Raw genomic sequence first — 20749 nt, forward strand, 5'->3', positions numbered from 1 at the left:
TTTATTTAAATTATTTTTTTCTTAAATATATCCTACAAGTGGTTTTATGATTTGACGTAATAAAAGTGTTTCCAATGGAGGAAACAGTGAATGTGCCACGGCCGCACACTTTGTTTGCGAAGGATTTTAAAAGCCTGTGACATTTGCAAAACTTTGTATTCAAACATTTTACCTGCCTGCCTTAGTGAAAGGAAAAAATAATTTCTCAAAAGGAAATTATTGCGTTACATTGCTTTGTGCCCCTTAGACAACATCTTCCTGTGGAAGTTCTTGTTTGTTTTTTCCCGGGTGACAATAAAACAATATACCTCTATTCTCTTTGCAAACAACAGAGAGGAGTCTCCGCTGCAGCATGGATGGAAAGTGAAATGAAATAAGAACCAGGTGTGTGAAGAATGGAAATAAAGGAACAGACAGAAAGAGTAGAAGGTGGGTGAGAGCGGACCTAAGCAAATGGCGAGCAGGTCAGTCAAGGGTCAGTGGGTAGGTGGGGGTTGGTCAAGGTGAGAAGGTGAATCGTGGGTAGAAGGCAGGGGGTGATATGTTAGTTTAAACAGGTCACCGCTCAGCTAGTCGACGGGGAAGTGACCCCGCGCTGACTTCTGATTGCTTGACCGCTTAGCTAGCTAGGCACTTTAGCCACTTTCGCGTTGGCTGACTGCACGTTTCACGTGGATTCTTTACTCCGGAACTGAGTGAGTGACAGTGCCTCTTCGGTGGGATGTCTTTATCTGGCCAATTACTGTAGCCAGGCCTTTTGTTGCCTGACTGCCAGCCCTTGGGAGAGATCACACGGGCTGTCAGTCAGAGGCACCTTCCCACAGAGACACGGAGTGATTGACAAGCACATAGATTGACAGATTGCTGCTGTAGCTGTGTGTAGTGCAAATGACTGCTGCTATTTCAGCATGGGGTTAATGAACAAAGATATTTCACTCCCTCATTGGCTGGTGAAAAATAGCTGAGTGCTAAAGTCATGAGGGGCCATGTGACTTGTGATTGTATGCCCTCCTGGTATACAGAGAAAAAGTTTGTTTTTTTTACATGAAATAAAGTAAGTCATGTGACTTTCAGTATTTCAAGTCCCAGGAGACCATGTTTCCACTTGCTGATTTGAAATGCACTTTCTCGATGGTGCGCACAAAGGTAACACAGATGACTCAGTCAGTTCCATGAGAGAATAGATTGCTGTGGCTCTGACTTTAGTGTCACCGAATGGCCGCATTACACCAGGAGGGTTCCAACCTTCGACAAAAAAAAAAAAAAACACCTTTTGACAGACAAATCAATAAGCCTAGCCCGCAATTTGTCCCCAGGACTCCAGTGAACTTTTAACACTGACAACTGTGCTTTGAAGAATGCAAATATGATCCACCCCTCTTAAAACGTTTATAGGGAAGGCAGCGGCAGCAGCACAGCGTCTAAACACTTGCAGATGATTTATCACCCACAGGATCCTTCGGCGTGGGTTAAAAGCAGATGAGGAGCAAACTGGTCTGGATCAAAGATAAACACAAATAAATCTAGTGAAAAGGAGAGGGAGAGAAGTGGGCAACGGGCCTGGAAGGATGTGGAAATGGAAGGCGGAGGCAAAGAGGGGAGTGGTGGTTAGTTGATGTATGGGCCTTTTGGTATTGAAATCACCCGCACGCAACACCCCCTTCTTGTGAAACCTTGTTTCTGCTTTAGTTTAACCCCTGGCTGGATTTCGGATACTGGTGACGATTGCATTTTCAACCCTGGCCGGCCAATGCGATTGCTCCTCCACCAACTGAGCTGAAAGCGCCACAGCCAAAAAGTCACAGCCGTCACCCCTGTCAACTCATTGTCTGAAGGCCTAACTGTTGCACTGGTACCAGAGTGTGTGTGTGTGTGGGGGGGGGGGGGGGGGTATATGGTGTCAAAATGATGTCACGATGGCAGCCAAGTCATGAAAGGATGGCTATGTTTCATTTTCCAAGAAGTGTGTAAGAACAGAAGGAAGGAAAGAGACGACTGGAAGAGATAGGCAGCAGGAGAGAGGGAGCCGGTGAATGAACAATATATGAGTGCTGAGAGAGCAGAGGGGGAGGAGGGCGAGGGGGAAGAAGAAGGAACGCCAAGGCTTCAGGTTTGATGTGGGCGTTTTTTTGACAGCTATAATTCTCCAGCCTACAGAATTTCATCAACACAAGTTGTGTTAAAGCTGTGCCGCAGGGCTGCGGCCCTTTCAAGTCCCAAGCTCTGACAGGTAGATTTATTAGTCCTGAAATTTGTACAGATCAGGCATCACTCATGGCAAACTGTCAAAGTGTCAAGGCTGCAATGTTCCTGCAGGGGCCCTTTTGCTTTTTCTCTGCCTTTCTGCAGGGACGCAAGGTTTCTCACCACAAATCCAGCATGAAACATTATCGCTGTGTGAGCCAGAATGTGAGGAGCAGAATTTAGATCCCACTTAAGTCATCGTATCCAAACATTTTTGACATCAAGAGGAAATAAAGAGTGACATAAATCATGGAGAAGTACATTTGTCAGAGATTAACTCAAAAAATGGGGGAAAGTATTATCAGGAGGGTATTTTTTTTTCAGTTTGAGCTCTAGTTACATTTTTTTTTTTGGCTTTCTTTAAGCTTCAGTAAATCCTGACATTGTCCTGCATCAAATTATCTCATTCTGTGGAGCCGCAAAGGCTGCGAAAATGTGCACTGCAGAAAGGGCAGCTTCTGTGAATTTCAGATGTAGGAAAATCATTAAAAGTTAAAAATGGACCACCATCATTACTGCTAAACACCAACAAATTAGTATTTTCATTATAATACTGTAATTGTTTTACACTTTGTCATTTATACAGCCATCCATCTCTCTCACACCCCCCTTCTTTTTCTAATATGTGAGGAGCGTCGTTCAAGAACTTCACCACCTCTTTGATGTGAATTGGGGCACTATAAATAAAATTCACTTGACTTGAATTCACCTTTAGTCACATACTGTAAGTACGCCAGTTCTTCCACAGAGGAAGCGGGGGGGGGGGGGGGACGAGCATAAATCAGGCAAAGGTGCTGAGTGACAGGCGGAAAAAGGAGGAGAAGGCTGTGGTAAACACAGGGCATGTGTAGGTTAAACTTCATACGTCTAGATTTATGACCTGGTGCAAGGTGTTTGTTCAGCAGACCTCCACACCCCCCTACTGAGGCCTGTAACTTTAAAAATGAAATTAAAAGAGTGGAGGAGGGCTGGAGCAGGTTGGAGGAGGAACAGGCCTGTTGCTAGAGGAGGCGACTTGAGTCGACTCTCTTGGACGCCTGCTACCAATTCCCTTTTGCCTGACATCTGGTTCTGATATTTCAGAGTTAATTAGTTTTATTGGGGTTGTCTGAAGATAGATTTCTCATCCACCAAAGAAGACAAACATTTTGAATTATAAAAGGAAGTGAGGTGACACATTGCCTGATGTTCAAATAAATCATTTCAACATGATGAAACTCGTATGATCTGTTGATGGGAGTGAGCAGTTTGGGTTTGTGTTGAAGATCTTTTCATGCACGGGGATACCTTGTGTCTGCGTTTTATTCTCCGGGCCATCTGAGTGGGAGGCTTTCCCCTGTCATATAGCAGAAAAAGTACTGCATTCAAGTCAAACGTCAGTGAAAACGCTTGCAACAGCTTCAAGAGGAAGTTATTGTTCTCCCTTACTAAATGGATCCATCCAAGTCAAAAGAGCATTCAGAGTGGCAGAAGCTTATTGGTCAGGACTTGATCTTTGCTTTTTGGTTAGCATCCCACTGCAGAAAAAAGGAAGGAGATACTTGTTGACTAATGTTGACGTGCCCTTGAGCAAGGCCATGACGACCCCTTACAATAATAATAATAAAAATAATAATAATAATAATAATAATAATAATAATACATTTTATTTGTGGGCGCCTTTCTAGAAACTCAAGGACACCTTACAACAAGCAGTTAAAATCACGAGTATAATGTTAAAAACAACATCAAATAAGATAAGAAAAAATACAACAAAAATAAATAAATAAATAAAATAATGGCTTTATGGTCTGAGTGAATAGGCTTGTCGAAACCGATGTGCTTTGAGGCTGGATTTGAAATGTGTTAGTGAGTCTGAATTACGAAGGTCAGCTGGGAGTGAGTTTCAAAGCTTGGGAGCAGAGCGACTGAAGGCTCTATTTCCCATGGTGACGAGGCAAGCAGGGGGGACAGAGAGGAGGACAGAGGAGGAGGAACGAAGAGAGCGGACAGGCGTAGGAATATGGATGAGGTCAGATAGGTATGGAGGGGCTAGGTTATGAATGGATTTGAATGTGAGGAGCAGGATTTTATATTGAATGAGGTGTAAAATGGGGAGCCAGTGGAGATGTTGGAGGACAGGTGTAATATGGTTTATGTATGGTGTGAGTGTGATAATGCGGGCGGCTGAATTTTGGACCAGTTGAAGCTTATGGAGGGTTTTTTGAGGGAGACCAAACAGAAGGGAATTACAGCAATCGAGTCGCGAGGTGACGAGGGTGTGTACAAGTATAGCAGTGGACTGAGGGGTGAGAGAAGAGCGGAGCCGGTGGATGTTTCGAAGATGATAATATGCAGAACGAGTGATGTGGTTGATATGTGAGGTGAAGGAGAGGGTGCTATCAAGGATGACACCCAGACTCTTGACCTGAGGGGAGGGGGAGATGGAAGGGCTTTCGAAGGGAATGGAGAAATTGTTTATTTTGTTTAGAGTGGATTTAGTGCCAATGAGGAGGAATTCAGTTTTATTGCTATTCAGTTTGAGGAAATTTGAGGTGAGATGCAGTGCTCTTGTCGTGTTTCTGTACTCATCGCATGCTAGAATGTGTGTGATTCTAAAAAATATACAGCGTTGTCTACATTGAAATTCGTGTTTACGTGGAATAGAATCAAATGAAATTGTTGCGTTACATTTGACATCCAACTAAAACTTCCTGTGTATTTTATCATATCTGTCACAACAAGTCTTTAGTTTGATCTGGTTAAAAGCTGCACCTGAATTATTCATTTTCCTGAAACATTGAGAACAATTTCATAATTCCAACATTTTGTGATTTAGGTCAGGCTGGAAGTCATAGGCAAAATGTAATTATTAATCAATATGCATGCTCTTTGTCTAAGGGTCAGTAAATAAGACCAACTGTCATCTTTTGGTGTGCCACAACTTTTGTCCGTTTCATGTCACACCTGAGCTGGGAAGCCTCTTGCATGTTCCGGTTTCCCCAACCATATCACAAGGGAATCAAAAATGTGTTTTTCGTGGGGTTGTATCCACCAAACGGGAATTGAGACCTACTTTTATGTGCACAGAGGCCAAGAACTGGTGTAATTGTGTAAACCACAAAAAGTGTCAACTGATATTTGAAAAAAAAACAAAACGTGGTATTCTTTGAAATAAGCGCGTCAGTTTAATGTTGAAAGCATCTGACTCAGACATCCTGAAATTATATTCAAGAGTATTCCAGGTGAAGTGCATAATACAATGGATTGAGTCAGCCTTGTATGAGGAGTTTAAAAAAAATGAATGGAAGCCAAATCGGTGTCTGTCACTGAGGGAGAAAAAGGGAAGATGAAAGAACATGTCAAGGGAGTGATGATATCTGTTCAAGGCCCGGGGCAGTTGCAGGAAAAAGCACAACCACACTCATGACACCAACACACAACCCCTGACAGGGTTTTAATAAAACCTGTCCGACGCCCTCTCCTTTGCTAAGGTGAGTGATGGCCTGGATAGTACTGAAACACACACACACGCACGCACACACACACACACACACACACACACACACACACACACACACACACACACACACACACACACACACGCACACACACAAAACTGAACAGACAAGCTGACAGACAAGAGAATGACTGACATCCATATCTCATACTGTCGGCCTGATATGTGGATGTGTGTGTGTGTGTGTGTGTGTGTGTGTGTGTGTGTGTGTGTGTGTGTGTGTGTGTCTGTCTGTGTCTGTGTGTCTGTGTCTGTGTTTATGTGCGCGCACGCGCGCGAGTGTGTGTGTGCGTGGGTGTGTGTGCATAATGCATACAGTGAATTGTGTTTTTTTAAATCATTGCTTTTAATGGGTTTTTACAGGATTCAAGAGAGTTTGAAATTAGACGTTTATGCTGAGCTGCACTACAGATGCAGTGTACTTCAGGGTAAGAAAAAGAGTCAGACGAGTAGACAGGTCAGACAAAAGTCTCTCGGGGCTTCCGTCAATGGCATTTACTAGTTAGGGCAGTCCGGAGACTGGCTCCTGTGCTGGCACGGAACCTCTTGTGTCGGTGTGTGCACTGATTGATGAAATACCCGGAGTTTCCACCAAAAATTTAAAGACTCCACGCAACTCGCACGGCGCGTTCCTTTTGGGTAGTAGGCTTGTCAGGTCTTGTAAAATGCTGTGCAACCACTTGGGGAGCAGCGACACGAGGGGAAGAAGGGTGGGCAGGTTTGGCACTTGGGTGGCATTCTCTGATGCGATTGTCACTCAGAATGACTGGAGAGATTAACTGCTCAAGAGACTGGGGTTCATCCCGAGTCTACAGCTGATCTTGGAGCTCCTCAGATAGTCCGAACACAAAAGCAGTCCTTTATCGGGCTTCGTTCCATCCACTCTCAAAAGGCTAAAATCTTGAATTCAATGGCAAAGTCTGCATCTGACTGAAAGCCCTGACGTAATGCCATGAGACATTTGCCGCACGACTGACTGATGAAGACTCTACACATATCTGCTGAAAAAGAGGCAAACGATTCTGTCTCTCACTTTGACTCCCATAAGGAATTGGCAGACGCCTTTGCTCTTTTCCGAAGCATTTCACGGCCAACTGAGCCTGAATACACGTGAAGTTGCTGCAAAGAAACATTTCGGCAGGAATCAAGTTCCGACCTTCCCGACGTAATTATCGGGTGACGGAATGTTAAGTGAAAAGGTAAAGCTGCAGCTGATGCGACGATCACTCGGATTGGAAGTGCAAAGATGGGTTGGAGCGGGTGGCGACGCCTGCGGCAAAGTGCTGGATATTGGATGGATGGCCATCATGTCGAGAATCAGACAAGACACAAAAGTGGATCAACAGAGTCTTCAATTACAAAAATACAAAATAACAGCAGGGAGCAGTTCTGGATGCAGAACACAAACTTAGAAAGTAACAATCGAGAGCAGGGCTGCATGCAGAGGCCATGGAAAAAAGCTTGATGTTGTGATGTGTCGCCGAGCTACTCGATCTTAAATACTGAGACACATCAGGCCATGCCCAATTCTACATGACCAAATAAAAAATAAAGGACCATAGCAAGTGACCCAAGTTCAAGGACCCAGTCCAAAACACAGTCAGAACCAGTCGCAACAGGACCTGCCCCCTTCAAGGTAGAATTACCGTAGGAGTGAAGAGTCAAGGATGATTGACCCTAATCCCGCAATGAATGGGAGATCGCTGTCCATGTTTGTGCATGACGTTGGCCTAATAACCGTGGCTTACCCTTGTGTACATTCAAGGATGGGGCGATTTTTCCCAGCCCGGTGTTGCTTTTGAATTGCTGTTGACACAATATCAATATTTGTAGAGTCAAGAGGATGAGCTTTCGTTTGATGGAAGGCCCCCCAACATCTAATTACCTGCAGGACAACGTTTATATGTTTGTGTTAGGGAGAGACCAAAGAAGGCCAAACATCCAACAGAGGTCTGGCTGTTTGATATAATCTTGGTTTGTACATCAACAAACCGCTCAGCAAATCAAGTGTGTACGTTGGGAGTCGTTAGTGAAGATATCAGAAAAGCATGATGACACCGAGCACAAGTTAGAAGAGGGATGGGAGTCTGGCTGCTTTGGGGGTATGTTGTAAATGTGTGTGCATTTGATGTTTACAATATGTCATCAAGATAGATCCTGGGCCCTGTGCTTTTGTTAGGAGTTTTGCTGTCAAATGCATTCGTTTACTGTTGACATTATTCCAGTGGGCGGGGCTCAGGTCCAACAGACAACAGAGAGCCAGTAATATCGCAAAAATCAGCACCGGCCTCTAGTTTGTACACACGTTTGCCTATTGCGAGGACAAATCAGTTTAAAGCACAGCGATTCATATTATTGCCACAAACAGTGTACTAAAGTGTCGTGTATGTTCAAGCAGATCAACTCAGTCAAGTTGTTGAGCGTACTTTATTTGGGTGTAGTTTTGTCATGTTATTACATAAATATTGGACAACTGCTTCAGATGCTTTCATCTATAACTGTTTCAAACAACAAAGTGCATGTAGGAAAAGTGGTTAAGTTCGCACGACTGTCTGTGTCTTATGCGTTGTGTTGTATTATTTTGTCATTTTTGTTAACTGTTCTTTTGATGGTGGCGCGGGCACCCGCAGCGGCTCCTCTTGTTGTCTGGTTGAGAGGGAGGAAATTTCATCTGTGCTGTATGTTGCGCATTTGACAAGAAAGTTCTACTAGACTTGACTTGACTTGATGATGTACACGGCCAGTTGCCTGCTAGTCCATTTTTGCATTGTGTTATTGGTTTCTGTAATTGTGACATAATAGTCGTGGTATTAGCATGAGGATTAAGGCAGGTAGGTCCTGACTGAATGCCCAATATAGACACACAAGTTAGACACACCGACTTTGTCAACAGGCTCTCGTTGTTTTGGAGCTGGATGTCTTTGCATGCTGGCTTTACTTGGGGTGGCGGATTATTTTACCATATCCGACTTCGTTTACAGGCAGATTAATTGGTGCTGAGTATAGAGTGTGATGGTATTGATGGCAAAAGGATGAGTGGGTGTTCAGTCTTCTCACCACAATATCAATACTCGGCCTAATCCGGGTTGTGTTATAATGCAAAAGTGCAGGCCTGATACTGATCGCTGACACCGTCGATATTATGAATGCAAATTGCAAACTTCAAGTGTAGCGTATTCAATAAATATCAAAGAGCTACTTTTTACACTGCCAATAAAAAGAGCATGCTATTTTTAGGGATTGTTCTTCCCTTTCTCTTTTGATTCGCTATCGCTCATTCAATAGGCAGCGGTGTGCCGATCTGCACACCAATACTACTGTTGACAACGAAAAACTCTTAAGCTGGGCTACATATTGGGGCAGCTAAAATGTTACCCAATGAATCATTTTTTGTGGTTATTCTATAAAAAAAATTATACAACATACTGTTGTGGGAAAATGAAGCTTCGAATTTGCCTCATGAATTCGAATTTTGTCACAAATCTGGTTGGATGACCACAATTGCACCTTTCTAACACTTCCACCATACGTCAACTCCTATTTTCCGAAAAAAAGAAAGAAATGTTAATTCTCTGAGACATCTGAAGATGTTTTTGATACGGTCTTTTTTTTTCTCCATCTCTTTTAATTCTATTCACCTTTCTTTCCCATGACCGGCTAACTGGAACAAATTGTCAGGTTGTCCTGCCCCTGTTTGCAGGAGTGTCCATGACAGATAGGCCTTTGTATCTTCCTAAAGGAAGCAGACCAAGAGGGAAAAAGATCGAATGATGACCACCGACACCACATTGCTTGATGTGTTGACTCGTGATTTATCACCGTTTCCTGCTTTTCAAAAGACAGGAATACCGTTTGTTTTTGTTTCCTCTACACCTATCAGTAGGTGCACATGATTAACCTGATTTGTGGCCTTTCCAAACTTCCTTTGAGTATCACGAATGACCTTTTAAGAAAATGCACTTTTTTCCTTTTATTTAAAGATCTGACTTATAAGGACACAGACAATTTCTTTGAGTGTTTCTTTGAATGTGACTGCTCATGTAATGGCCATTCAGGTGCATTTTATCAGCCTATTTCAGTTACAATGAGACAAGACATGTTTGATTCATAAAATAAACCTCATGTCTAATGTTTTAGAATTTACAATAAATACGTGAAGGAATGATTTATTGAATCACCTCAGCACATTATGATTTTGTAATTCATCAATGTGTTTTTTTTTAGTTCGTGCAAACTACTATTTTCATCAATGTCAATGACAAGTAAAGAGCTACTTGTTTCTTGTTTTCCGCTGTGCTGCATTCCTCTGGTACACTTCCCAGACCTGTTTGCATGGACCCAAGCCCACGTGTGCTGGTATGCACACTGAGTGTCTCAGCTGTGCTGCCTGTCAGTCAAGAGAGGGCTTGATGAAAGGAGCCCCATTCTTCCAACTCCCACAACCGTCACCTGCTCTGTTCTCTCTTGGCCCCGACAGCATGGCCGACCCCGTTTCCCCCTGTCAGCACTCAGGTATAATGTGAACTGTCACCAAGGTCCATTCCACCCCAGGCAGAAGCCTGCAGCTGGGTGTCTTTGGCGAAGGCCAGTGGGCAAGGAGGGAGGGGTCATTCTGTCAGTTCACATGCTCCAGGTAAAAGTTCACCATTGTAGTAATGACAGCATGACGACTTCTGAATCACACAAGCTGCCCCCCCCCACCTTCTCAACTTTGCTTCTTTAATCATTAGTTGTTTCTTTATAATGTGTTTTGCTTCCACCTTTTAATGGACAAACATTCATCTCTGAAGCAAAAACAAGTTAGACCAAGTGAGTCGTTGACTATGAGAGCGTCTGGAAATACCAGGTGTCGTAAGCTTACTGCCAGCCCCATACCAGGATAAAATAGGGAGAGTTGGAGGCATGGAAGGCCTTCATTCCATAAAAGCCCACACTAAAATCTAATTTAATTCAAAACGGCGACTCCAAAAAGAGTAAAGTATGTTGTAGGGCTCTTTAATGCTCAGCCTAAGTCAATAGCACGGCACGCGGGGGGGGTTTTCCGCATGGCTGGAGTTTTCTTTCTTTTGGTATTTTCACAGGCAAGCGCACTTAAAAACAATCTTTTCTGCCATTGTGGGTATGAATACAGCAGACGAGCTCTCCTGCCAATGGCTCCTCTCATTCCCTAAAAAATCCGCACAAAAGAGGCGCAGAGTCTTTTGCATTGTGGCAGCTTAAATAGCAGTTGGAGTCCATGCATAAGACCAAAATGCATAAAGTACGTTTATAAAAAACTGCAAGCAGACCTACATGGATGGATGATGTAAGGATGCCAAGGTGATCACAAATCACCACTGTGAGGTGAGCACTCGGAGAGTGACTTCCAACTCGATCGTTCACGTCTGTGTTTGCCTCCCCACCTCCCGACTTAGCTGTGTCATGGCTAAGGAACGTGACTTTAAAAATATGTTAAAAACTATGGAAATAATAACGCAAGGCACACATAGACAAACAGCTATCCACACTCACACTCAGGGACAATTTCTAGTGTTCCATTAACCTGCCATGTTTTTGGAATGTGGGAGGAAAATGGAGTACCCGGAGAAACCCCACGCAGGCACTGGGAGAACATGCAAACTCCACAGAGGAAGGCCAGAGCCGGAATCAAACCTCAGTACCTCTGCACTGTGAGGCCGACATTAACGGTCGTCCACCGTGCCGCCCGCTATTGCCAGTGGAATACGGTAATCAAAATGGATGAATTACATCGTGGACAAGAGTTCTTCCAATATTATTTGTCTCTTGAGGGAGACAGCAGCAGTAAAGTTGGTCTCATACTGTTGTATTTATGATTAGTTAGGGATTTCTTTTTTCCTCTAGCATATGATTTTTTTTCTTTAAATTATTCTTTAAAAAAACGGGAAAGAAAAATAATTTTGCCAACAAAATTTTTTTCTCCAAAAGCTATTCTACTCTTACGCTTGTGTTTCACTCGTAAAATGAAATGATGTAGGCATTGTTATTTTCATCATCCCCAGACCCCCTTGTAATTTTACTTTTTCTTCCTTCTCACCATATATATTTCTAACAAAAGGTATGAGACAAATTTGCTTGACGCATGCTTAAAAAGTACCCCTGGGCCTGTGACAACACACAAAAAAATAGACTTTTTCAAATGGGAATGCTGTTTCCCAGCCTTTTCTATATGCATTTAAAAGGTTTGTGCATATTGTACACTTACACATTTAACAAAGCCTGAGGTTGATGTCCCTCTATATTTGGTGGTTTTCAAGCTGTCAGCAATATTTGTGTCATGTGAACTAAATTCGACCCGAAATATTTCTGATGTTTCCACAGTTATGCCTTCCAGCTTCACAATGGTGGATGCTGTCACAGCGACTGTGCTGTAGTTGACCATAATATTTGATGTTTTGTACCCACTTTCCAGAAATCTTTTAAACTAAAGATATTTTATTTACCTTATTTTCTGTCAAATTATTACTGTATGTTTTATGTTCAATAAACAAACCAAAAACAAACCAGGATTGTGCTATTTACTAATAAAGCCATGTTTATTCCAATAAAGCACTGTATTTCACTGAGGTGAACCAGACTCAAGTAACACCTTCATTTTATTGCCCAAATATATATTTGCGTGTACTTTATATCAAGCCAGCAGTGTACTGTATGTTTGGTTAAAGACTGTAATTCAATGTGGTGCAGGCTGTGAAAGGACCGACCCCATAAAAAGCAGAGAGGGTTATTGGCCCTGCTATGGCCTGGATAATTTACTGCTCCTTCATCATAGTGGAATGTGTTTGTAGCCGAGCATAATGGAGCCCATCTATTCTGCCTGTCAGTTGACGGAAACATTTCTTCTCAAAACATTTGGAAGAGAGGGCAAGCAATATCGTAGGGAAGTTTGATTAATTAATTTTTGCATTGACTCAATAATTAAAATGGGACTGAGGAAAAAGGAGTCATGGTGGGGAAACCTTTATAGCTGTTGGTCAATCATAGCATTAGTTCGGACAAATCTCGCAAAATTAAGTTTTATCAGCTACCGATCGTTAGATTGTTCATAAACAAGATTGTACTTTGAGCGACCAAAATTGGCTCTGTTCCACTGTCTCTATCTCTCTACTTCTTTCAGAGCTGTATCAGCAGTGGCAGCTGGTCAATAAAGGGCGTTAGGTGCTGCCCAATCATTGATGGTGGTCATCACATTAAATCGCCAAAGACAAAAAATGAGATAAAAACATCTTTAATTAAATGAAAACATTTCTCAACAGTTTTTGTAACCCACTTTAAAACAATAAATTAATGATATAGTGTGGTATATGGTTTTTGCTGCTTCGCTGGTCTTCAAAAAACACTCGGTGATCGGTGGCTGTTTCCCGACGAATGAGCACTTCAGGGACCACGGCTGATTGGGAAAAGATTTTATTCAACCAATGTCAGAGTGAAGTCTTTCCAAAAAGTTGAGTGGCCCAAGGCATGGATGTAAAAAAGCCCCCCAACCCCTGTCAGGCCCGTATCTTTTATACCTGGCAAGGAGCTGATGTCATGGCTTTGTGCACCAGCTGCGGTTTTCAATCTACTAGTTTATTTCAGTCCTAAAAAAAAGGAGATCTTGACCAGCGCTGTTGGTGATGGACGACAACAGCCACTTTACCTTATTATAGGATTGCACACACTGCTGAAACTGGATTCTCCCTGACCAGCAAATATAGAATAGAATCGTGTTACTGACGCCAGGTGGACATTCTAAGGCCACCTACAGGAATATCGAGGGAATTCCAAATTACACTTCAATAGACAGTGGAAAGCAAAAAAAAACCCAATCAAACTAAAAATAAAGTCTCATGCTGTGTCAAAAGCCATCCATCCATCCATCATCTACCGCTTATCCGGGGCCGGGTCGCGGGGGCAACAGCTTTAGCAGGGAAGCCCAGACTTCCCTCTCCCTAGCTACTTCTTCCAGCTCTCCCCGGGGGATCCCGAGACGTTCCCAGGCCAGCTGGGTGACATAGTCTCTCCAGCGTGTCCTGGGTCTTCCCCGGGGTCTCCTCCCGGTGGGACATGCCCGGAACACCTCACCAGGGAGGCGCTCAGGAGGCATCCGAATCAGATGCCCAAGCCACCTCATCTGGCTCCTCTCGATGTGGAGGAGAAGCGGCTCGACTCTGAGCCCCTCCCGGATGACCGAGCTTCTCACCTTATCTCTAAGGGAGAGCCCGGACACCCTGCGGAGAAAACTCATTTCGGCCGCTTGTATCCGGGATCTCGTTCTTTCGGTCACGACCCATAGCTCGTGACCATAGATGAGGGTTGGGACGTAGATCGACCGGTAAATTGAGAGCTTCGCCCTTTGGCTCAGCTCCTTCTTCACCACGACAGACCGATACAACGTCCGCATCACAGCAGACGCTGCACCAACCCGCCTGTCGATCTCCCGCTCCCTCCTGCCCCCAGTCGTGAACAAGACCCCAAGATACTTGAACTCCTCCACTTGGGGCAAGATCTCCTCCCCGACCCGGAGGGGGCACTCCACCCTTTTCCGACTGAGGACCATGGTTTCAGATTTGGAGGTGCTGATTTTCATCCCAACCGCTTCACACTCGGCTGCGAAACGCTCCAGTAAGAGTTGGAGAGCCCCGTTTGAAGGAGCCAACAGCACCACATCATCTGCAAAAAGCAGGGATGCAATACTGTGGCCCCCAAAACGGACCCCCTCAACGATTCGGCTGCGCCTAGAAATTCTGTCCATAAAAGTTATGAACAGAATCGGCGACAAAGGGCAGCCTTGGCGGAGTCCTACCCCCACTGGAAACGATTCCGACTTGCTGCCAGCAATGCGAACCAAACTCTGACATCGGTGGTATAGTGACCGAACAGCCCGTATCAGGGGGTTCGGTACCCCATACCCTCGAAGCACCCCCCACAGAACTCCCCGAGGGACACGGTCAAACGCCTTCTCCAAGTCCACAAAACACATGTAGACTGGTTGGGCGAATTCCCACATACCCTCGAGGACCCTGCTAAGGGTGTAGAGCTGGTCCACTGTTCCACGGCCGGGACGAAAACCACACTGCTCCTCTTCAATCTGAGGCTCGACTTCCTGACGGACCCTCCTCTCCAGCACCCCTGAATAGACCTTACCAGGGAGGCTGAGGAGTGTTACCCTCTGTAGTTGGAACACACCCTCCGGTCCCCCTTTTTAAAAAGAGGGACTACCACCCCGGTCTGCCAATCCAGAGGCACTCTCCCTGTTGACCACGCGATGTTGCAGAGGCGTGTCAACCAGGACAGCCCCACAACATCCAGAGCCTTGAGGAACTCCGGGCAGATCTCATCCACCCCTGGGGCCCTACCACCGAGGAGCTTTTTAACCACATCGGTGTTTTCAACCACAGAGATAGGAGAGCCCACCTCAGAGTCCCCAGGCTCTGCTTCCTCCAAGGAAGGCGTGTTGGTGGAGTTGAGGAGGTCTTCGAAGTACTCTGCCCACCGGTTCACAACGTCCCGAGTCGAAGTCAGCAGCGCCCCATCCCCACTGTACACAGTGTTAGTGGTGCACTGCTTCCCCCTCCTGAGACGTCGGATGGTGGACCAGAATTTCCTCGAAGCCGTCCGGAAGTCGGCTTCCATGGCCTCATCGAACTCTTCCCACACTCGGGTTTTTGCCTCGGCGACCACCGACGCTGCGTTCCGCTTGGCCAGTCGATACCCGTCAGCTGCCTCTGGGGTCCCACAGGCCATAAAGGCTCGATAGGACTCCTTCTTCAGCTTGACGGAATCCCTTACTGCTGGTGTCCACCAGCGAGTACGGGGGTTGCCGCCACGACAGGCACCAACCACCTTGCGGCCACAACTCAGATTGGCCGCCTCAACAATAGAGGCACGGAACATGGTCCACTCGGGCTCAATGTCCCCCGCCTCTCGCGGAACATGGGAAAAGCTCTGTCGGAGGTGGGAGTTGAAACTCCTTCTGACAGGGGATTCCGCCAGACGCTCCCAACAAACCCTCACAATATGTTTGGGTCTGCCAGGACGGACCGGCATCTTCCCCCACCATCGGAGCCTACTCACCACCAGGTGGTGATCAGTTGACAGCTCCGCCCCTCTCTGCACCCGAGTGTTCAGAACATGCGGCCGCAAATCCGATGATACAACTACAAAGTCGATCATCGAACTGCGGCCTAGGGTGTCCTGGTGCCAAGTGCACATATGGACACCCTTATGTTTGAACAAGGTGTTCGTTATGGACAATCCGTGACGAGCACAGAAGTCCAATAACAAAACACCACTCGGGTTCTGATCGGGGGGGCCGTTCCTCCCAATCACGCCCCTCCAGGTCTCACTGTCATTGCCCACGTGAGCATTGAAGTCCCCCAGCAGAACAAGGGAGTCCCCAGCAGGAGTACTCTCCAGCACACCCTCCAAGGACTCCAAAAAGGGTAGGTATGCTGAGCTGCTGTTTGGTGCATATGCACAAACAACAGTCAGGACCCGTCCACCCACCCGAAGGCGGAGGGAGGCAACCCTCTCGTCTACCGGTGTGAACCCCAATGTACAGGCATTGAGCCGTGGGGCAATGAGTATGCCCACACCTGCTCTGCGCCTTTCACCGTGAGCAACTCCAGAGTGGAAGAGAGTCCAACCCCTCTCGAGAGAACTGGTACCAGAACCCAGGCTGTGTGTGGAGGCAAGTCCGACTATATCCAGTCGGAAATTCTCTGCCTCACGCACCAGCTCGGGCTCCTTCCCTGCCAGAGAGGTGACATTCCATGTCCCAAGAGCTAGTTTCTGCAGCCGAGGATCGGACCGCCAGGGTCCCCGCCTTTGGCTGCCGCCCAGCTCACATTGCACCCGACCCCTTTGGCCCCTCTCATGGGTGGTGAGCCCATGGGAAGGGGGACCCACGTTGCCTCTTCGGGCTGTGCCCGGCCGGGCCCCATGGGTATAGGCCCGGCCACCAGGCGCTTGCCAACGAGCCCCACCTCCAGGCCTGGCTCCAGAGGGGGGCCCCGGTGACCCGCGTCCGGACAAGGGAAACTTCAATCCATTTATTTTAATCTTCATCAGGGGTCTTTGAGCCGTGCTTTGTCTGGCCCCTCATCTAGAACCTGTTTGCCATGGGTGACCCTGCCAGGGGCATAAAAGCCCCAGACAACTTAGCTCCTAGGATCATTGGGACACACAAACCCCTCCACCACGGTAAGGTGACGACTCACGGAGGGGTCTGTCAAAAGCCAAAGAATAGAAATGAGTTGTATGATGGTTTAAAAGATGGGGAGCGAGAGGGCTTGCCTAACGTTCAGCGGGAGGTCATTCCAAAGAGAATGACCAGCATCGGCTAGATCCCCTCTGAGCCTCCGCTTAGTTCTCTGTACCTTTAATAGTGTCTGGTCCGCAGACCTGAGGCACCGGGCAGGGGTGGAGGAGCTCAGAGAGGTAAGGTAGGGCGGGGCCATTTTCAAGATTTGAAAACGAATAATAGAATCCTAAAAATAAATCTGAAATCTATGAAGAGCCAGTGAAGAGATGCCAGAGTAGGAATTATGTGCTCGCTCTTACGAGTACCAGTCAAGAGACGAGCAGCAGCATTCTGGACCAACTGGAGACATTTAACAGAGGATTGGCTGACTCCAAGGTGCATTAAAATCATTCAGCCGAGATGTGATGAAGGCGTGATTTACTGTTTCAAAGTGCTGTTGAGTGTCACGAATGTGGTGGTGGTAGAGAACCCCAAAAAGCAGGCAGAGGGAGGAGCAGGGTGAGCTTCAGAAATTGTAATCAAATGATGAGAAAACTAAAGCTAGCACAAAGTCCTGAACAAGAACCCAAAGTAACAAACAAAAAACCCATGGCATCAGCAAAAAGTATTACGTGACAAACTACAAACAAAAACCCATGGCAGTAAGTCACAAACCCTAACCAACATAAGCAGTGACAGAAACAATGACCCGACATTTAGTGGTTGGGCTGGGAGCCTTTTTATCAGAGAACCTACTAATGACATGATGACCAACAGGTGTGCCGCTGTAGGAGGAGCCACCTGTTGGTCCGGACCAGATCAACCGTGACATTGAGAAAGGAGAAACTTTACTTTAGCCAGCTGCCAAAGATAAAAGAAGCTGGATATGCCGGTCCAATTTAAAATCACTGTCCAGTTTGAGACCCAAGTTTGAGACTGCGTGGCCAAGTCTTACAGGATGGGATGTGCAAGGGCCACTGGCACCAAACCCCATTGCTTCCGTTTTCTTTTCAAAATATATGTTATCTATCTTAGATGAGCAAAATAAATAATAGTACTGCTATATAGTTAATATGAGTAAAGTTGATGTCTCTTGTCTGACTTTGCGGTGCATTTCCGAACTGGGAAGTACAAATCTTTTCTCAGTAAACCAATCGCCAAAAACCAAGCAGATCTGACTGTACAGTCTCTCCTTGAATACACGCAGTGCATTTCATGTTTATTACTATTACTGGGCTCCTGTGTGGTCTGTATTGCTGAAACATTCTCAGCATCAGCTGTAGCATCAGTCTTCCAATATTGACTTGTCTTCGGGTTTAATCCTCCCATTACAGCCGAGTCATTGCTCTGCATGCATTTCACTGGATTGCTTTCTCAATAAGTGAGCTCGATGCAAAGTGACACGGACACCCACATGCAATACAAAGCATGACAGAAGCTTGATGTACAAAATGCATGGGAGTATTATGGCAGTGCAACAGTGTAATAAACAACAGCAAGAAGCTCATTTTTCACAGGGAATGCAACATTTCTGATCCACAAATACATGTCAGAGCTTGGAGGCAACAACGTGCTGCTACAAATGCGGTTCATTAATCATGCTCGGACTAGTAACAGGATCAAATGGGCCCATATCTAGCTGCAGCTTTGATACGAGAGTATTATAAACCTGCAATAACAGCTGCTTAACTGAGGTAGTAAACAGCAGTGTGGTGTTTTGCAGAGTTTAACTTTCCAAATGCACAGGGTCTGCAGCACTCAGTGGGATTCCGCGTGGGTGTACTGGTCACATCTCCAATAAAACCTGCTGCAAATGTGAAAACAACGTGGTCTTTAGTTTATCTCCTAGTCTCTTCTTGCATTGACATATTTTATTTTGTTAAATAGTTGGGCCAATTTTCAAATAATTTGATCAGTTATTTCAATAAACAGAATTACTGTTATTATCGGAAAAGCGGGACTATGGACAAATAGTGAGCACACCTGAGTCACAGGTGTGTCCGTCCAGTGTGGAGATTTCAAGTTTTCCACCTGCTTAAATTGCTTTTCTCCGGGTAGCTCAACCTCCTCCCATTTTCCATAACTATGTTTCTTTACGTTTTTGTTGTTCCTTGCCATCTGCAAGAGCTTTTTGATTGTTTGTATTTTCCTGGTTGCTTGGTACCAGCATCCTGAGTTGTACTTTGTCAGCCTTGCGTTTTGTTGATAAACAACATTTTAGTCATACGTTCTTGTCTGTGTCTACGCTTATGGAATCCCCATTCTGTCCGGACTTCATCCAGACACCTGAAAATAGGTGTAATTGTGAATAAAATTGATATCCTTGGTCAAGATGTATGCCACCTCCCAGCCAATGTCAGCTGGTCTCCAGATGCATTTGAACGGGTCGTGCAAATTCAGATATTTTAATGATTAAATCATGAAATCATTGGATTGAAAAAAAATATATGAAAAGATAAAACGAATGAAAATATAAACAAAATAGAACTGATTGGAACAATTCCATGTACCGTATTTTCCGCAGTATAAGGTACAGCTAAAAGCAATCCATTTTCTCAAAAGCGCACCTTACATATGGATCAATGTTCTGATTTCTTGGACATAGGATCAGAAATGTTCTGTGAAGCGCTTTGTTACAGCTGCAGCGGTTGTGAAAGAGTTATACAAATAAAGCATTGTATTGTATTCCCTCTAGCGCAGTTGTATCTATTGGATGCATAACGTAACTTCAGCCTCTATTGTCGTTTGTATTCTATGCACCCTTATAATTTGTTGCACCCTATACTGTTTATGAAAAGAGATTTAAAGTAAGCCATTCATTGAAGGTGCACCTTCTACACTGAAGTGCCTTTATATACGTAAAATGCAGTAACTATAATATGTAAAAGGATTAAAAGGAGGGTGGGGGTGCTGAAATTTTGGCCCCAAATTTTGCATGTGTGTAGTCCGCTTAAGATTCAATACAGTTGCATAAATTGACACGTCTTACGCACAATTAATGTAACCCACACCCGCGTCCAACCAAAAAGGTCCAAAACATAAACATGATCACATGGCAAAGTCACTCCATACACACCAAAATTCATACAGCACGTCGAAATCACGCAGTATCCTAGCCCAGTGCTGCCTGCATATCCTGGAGTCATGAGAGAGAAATTGAGGTCTGAATTAATTGAGGATGTAAAAAGTGAAAAAAAGAGGGCCTTTTGACAAGGCCTTTTGCACTGATGGAGCGGCTGTACTACTCTTGGCTGCACTGTGATGTTTGCTTTCCTTTCCATCCTCTGCCCATTCAAACCCTCAGACAGACATGCTGCCTTTGAAACACAACGTCGCTTTTATCAGTTTCACCTTATACAAGGCATTTACATGACCGATGAAACCACGTCATGTCTCTTTACATAGAAGACATTAGCAGGATATTGTCAATAACCTCTAGAAGCTGGGAACATGAGGCAGAAGTCATTGATCACCACACCAAATTCAACCTTGGTCCGGTTACTTGGCAGACACTGCCTAAAGAAAATCATCATACCCGTTTCAGATTGTATATTTGTTATATTCATACAACCATAAATCAAATCACATTAAAAAAATATATATTTTTCCAGTTTTATTTACAAACATCAAAATTGCGGAAACAAAGGCAGCAGTTCTGAAAATTAATTTTAAAAAATCACCAACTAGAAAAACAGGCCTTGAAAAGTCATCACCCCTCTGATTTAATACATTTTATAGCATCTTTTTGCTTTAATTACGGCCAT

Source organism: Hippocampus zosterae, chromosome 6, assembly GCF_025434085.1.
Source record: "Hippocampus zosterae strain Florida chromosome 6, ASM2543408v3, whole genome shotgun sequence".
Classification (NCBI taxonomy): domain Eukaryota; kingdom Metazoa; phylum Chordata; class Actinopteri; order Syngnathiformes; family Syngnathidae; genus Hippocampus; species Hippocampus zosterae.